Source organism: Scophthalmus maximus, chromosome 18 (genome assembly GCF_022379125.1).
Source record: "Scophthalmus maximus strain ysfricsl-2021 chromosome 18, ASM2237912v1, whole genome shotgun sequence".
Taxonomy (NCBI): domain Eukaryota; kingdom Metazoa; phylum Chordata; class Actinopteri; order Pleuronectiformes; family Scophthalmidae; genus Scophthalmus; species Scophthalmus maximus.
Window position 1 is genome coordinate 16772501 of NC_061532.1, and position 4855 is coordinate 16777355.

Consider the following 4855-nt stretch of genomic DNA (forward strand, 5'->3'; position numbering starts at 1 on the left):
TAAATCTACCGAATGTCGTGAAATAAGACAAGCCGTGGAGGGAATACCCCCGGGGGGCTCACGTTCATTGTGAAGACGTGCTGTGTCATCCTGGTAGTTGTCATAAAAAAAAGGAGGCATTCAATGTAATTAAACAATATCAAATGAATTAAACAAGGAATTTTAAAAAGTTTGAATTGATCGTTTCCTGGAAATACAATACGAATAATGTGGCTACTTCATAGTCACGGTTAAGCCAGATTTTAGTGCATGTGCCTTATGTTTGAGCTTTTTTTTATCGTTTACGCAATTTGTGTTGTGCGTTCGACTTTCTGTAAATGTGCGTTCTTAATTTCAGTCAAAGAGAGTGAGGCATGAAAAATTTAAAAAAGGAAAGAACATAAGGGAGACGTCAATCTATCGGTTATATTGTATGGTGGGGCGGCTAATTGCAATCCTGAGAAGTGTGATGGGTAATTTGTTTTAAAAATACAGTACTTGACTGCCCACACATACACACACACACACACACTCTACAGACACGCACACACACACACACACACACACACACACACATTTTCACACACTCATGCACACATGCAGAAAGAGACAGAAACTATTCAGACCATTCTTGCGTAAATCACTTGGCCTCGGGGCTCTTTTAACCCTTTCTCTGTGTGAGTGAGTGTGTGGTTGCGTGTGTGTGTGTGTGTGTGTGTGTGTGTGTGTGTATATACGTGTGTGTGTGTGTGTGTGCGTCTCAGATGTCCCTTTGAAAAACAGTAATGCCGGTGGACAGTATAACTGGTTGCTGTGATGATGCTTCACATACGCTCCCACTGTATCTGCATGAAATCTAATGCACCATTAAAACTGTTTGCACAAAGATCCACGTGAAAAACAACCATCAGAGGTGAGTCAGCGTGTGTCAGCGTGCAGAAATATCAACTATTCACACTCAATATCTTAATGAAATACCATAGAAATTTGCATAGTTCATATTCAGGTTATAGAATAAATAATTTTAACGTCAAATAAGAACTGTACAGAACGGTAAATTATGTACATACTAACTCTCTTCATAGCTCTGGATGAAATGATTTGCTGTAATGATGTTAGAATGTTAAATACAACTCTACTTTGAATACATTTGTATCCTGATAGAAATATCTGAGATTATTTCCAGTTGTCATCAAGATCCGGACGCGCAACCCTTCTCAGGTCAACACCTAAAAGTGTGTTGGAGAAGTTATCTTTAACTTTTTAGAACCTTAAAAAGTATTCAATTGTCTTAATCTCAGATGGGCCTGCATGTATTCATTTTCTGTAGACATGTCACCAACACAGGTCACTGCAAAAATGTGTCTACTGCACCTGATTGAAGAAGAAGAAGAAGAAGAAGAAGAAGAATATAGCTCCGGTTAAGTTAAGTTTAGATTTTAAACTAATGCCTTTCCTCTAGCCTGTTAATGAACATGGGGATATTTACATTTAACAATAAGTGGTCAAAGAATGTATATTTAGAAAAACTATATTTTCTTTTGATGTGTATTTCAGTTGCAAGTTTAGTCTTGAATTCAATTTTTCAAGTTGTATTAAAGCGTTCTACGAAAGTGCTAAATTTAACTTCTTTACAGAAAGTTATTCATTAATGTTTTAATAGAGAATGTAATGTTTATCACTGCTTCTTTATCCTGTGATAATATATATATATATATATATATATATATATATATATATATATATATATATTACATTGGATCACTTCTTTTTAAACTTAACAAAAACCTGAATTCTTCAAGACAACAATTTTATTATTATTGTAAAATCCCATGTTTTGTGCAAAAGTTTCACTTTTGTCCTGTTTTTGTGATCATCAGAAAACTACAATGCAGCTTCTCCAGTTTAACTTATGCAAATAAGTCCACATCAACAGTGACAGTAAACATATCCTGCCATATTTACATGATTCAAACACTGAGTCTTATATTTCTTTAATACTAAACTCATCATGGTGACTTAAATCCTTCGGCAATGCATTCTGACTGAACTTTCTATACCTCGGAGAAGCCCACAGTCAAACGACCAGTATCAACTTACATTCAATCATACTATTCTTATCGATCATATTTTCTCAGAGAGTGTAGTGTCTCACAACTACAATTTAGATGCGATTTTTTTTGTGCTGTCTTTATCAGTACACATCTTTATATACACTCTGGTTCTTCACCTGAATGCACACAAATGTCTCCTTTCATATCTTTCTTTTTCTATTCATTTCAAAAGCAGAATATTTCCACATTTCATCAAAATATAGTTCATTTTACTTGTAAAATCCAGAGATGTCGGCCTGCAGTTTACACTCTCTGCTCAAAGGCCAAACTGCACTTACTTACACATTCTAGTTTTCAAAAAACAGAACCTATCCTCCAGAAACTGTCAAATATGAAAAAAAAACGCAGTTACACACTACGGAGCGCCGTGTGGGTCAAACATCGTTTATGTCACGAAACTTCTTGGACACTAACTCCCCCCCCCCACCAGTGAGAGTCTGATGGAGGAACTCGGAGGAAGGAACCGCGGCCAGACTCCGCGACTGGGGGCGGAGAAGGAAAATCCAAAATCCACGTTGACCCCCCGTCCGTGTGGAGTCAGATCTGATCTGATGGCTGTTGGCAGCCAAGGAAGGGATGAAAAAAAAGGTATGCTGGTGTTGGCGTTACACACACACACACAGTTCACTATCAGCAAGTTGTCTCAGGCTCGCTGAACCCCCGTAATGCTCCTATTAGCAGCTTCACTTAAAATGGCATTTCATCAGGCAGCTGACAAGTGAATTATCTCTCCCCTTTTCCTCCCTATTACCCTCCTCTCTCTCTCTCTCTCTCTTCCTCCCTGCCTCTCTCTCTGTCTCTCTCTCTCTCTCTCTGCCTCTGTCTGTCTGCCTCGGTCTCCCACTCTCCCCCCGGCTCAGTGACAGTAGCCTTAGGCCTGAGATAAAGAGGAGGCGCGCGGCGCTCGGCGCTCTCACACACACTCGGCAGAACTGAAGTGACATCCTGTCAAAACAATAGTTTACTACAACAGGAACTTGTGTGTTCTGTCAGACGGAGGCTGAACTTCAACTTTGGGACATATAGATTCCGCTTTCATATTGATCCCCACCCCACCCCAACACACACACACACACACACACACACACACACACACACACACACACACACACACACACTCACACACCAAATTTGTGTTTGTGTGTGTGTGTGTGTGTGTGTGGGGGGGGGGGGGGGGGGGGGGGGGCAGTGAATTTGGATCCCGGCCCCGGGAATCAGAGAGTGTGTGTATGTATCAAAAACTCAGAGGACAGTTTAGACACCGCTCATCACACGGGCGTCTGTCATGCTCCAGGGAGGAATTGAACAGCGTTGACAAAGTCTCCCTGCGAAGCTCGTCTCCGCCGGTGGACGCTCTTCTCTGACGTTTCCCTCCGTCCCCCGTCTTGCTTTTAAAAAAAAAGAAGATATATGACTCACCCCCCCCCCCCCGCCCCCCCCCCCCCGCCACAATTTCCCGCATTATACCCAGCAGTGCAGCTGGAGGTAGCTGTAGCTGTAGCTGTGTGGAGTGGAGGATTCCTTCCACAAGAAGCGAAAAAGAAGCAGAGATTGAAGAGACATCTGGAAGAAATATGCACAAACACAACAGGAGAAACAACTTCTCTAAAGAGGAGATTAAAAGATGCGTCCAGCGCTCACCTCGCTTCTCTGGAAGTCGCCTTTTACGTCCCCGCTTGTCCTGCGATGACAGACAAGCCCGCTTGCCGCCACCAGGGGGCGATGTAGAATGGGGGGCATGAGAGCGGAGGCAACCCCCCCCCCAAATAAAACCCCCTCTCAGGTGAAGAAGGCAGTGAACGAGTGCGACCCGAGAGGTGAACTCTGGGCCTGTTCATCAGCAGACGGAGGTTTTTATTTTGAGCTGAATTGCCGATTTCCCAGATCCACTAACGGTTGGGGAGCTCTGAGGCGTCCCAGGACGCTTGGCAGGACGAAGCGAATAACGCAATCTTTCCAGGCACTATTGGGCTGCGCTGTGGCCCCATCAGGACCAGCCGCACCTGCGGAGAAAAAAAAAAGATTCACAGAATACCCAGTGATGAAGCGGACTGAGGAGAAATTGTCATTCCACCGAAATCTGGGCCTTGAGCTCCACCTGAAATGCCCCGTGCGTCATGTATCATGGATGTTCCTGCGCGCTTCAACCCGCGAGCCTCGGGCCGCCGCATCAACATCGTCGTTCTCTTGTGGCGCTGGGTTCAGGGACGACGCCAACTCCTCCGCGCGCTCTCTACTCAGACGAGAGGCTCGGAAGCAAAGACGGAGGCCGAACAGACAAGCGCGTCCAATCGCAGGTGACGCTGGTGTCGGACTCGCCACGAGTCGAAACCGGCCTGCGAACGAGGTGCACACCTTTAAACAACAATGGGGAAGAGCAGGTGTGTTCGGTTGTGCATGTGTGTGTGTGTGTGTGTGTGTGTGTGTGTGTGTGTGTGCGTGTGCGATTCGGAGGGTATAATTGCACGATGGTCAGATGGTGAAACCTCTCTCTCACACACACACACACACACACACACACACACACACACACACGTAGATACACACAAAAATCGAGCACAAAGAAAGACCCCCACACATGGACAGACAGGAGCAGACAGAGAGACGGACACATGGATCCATATATAATATATTCGTGTGTGTGTGTGTGGATGTGTGTATGTGTAGGGCACAAATATATTGTGTGTGTGTTACGTGTGTGTGTGTGTGTGTGTGTGTGTGTGTGTGTGTGTGTGTGTGCGCTACCTGGCCAGCAGTGGTAA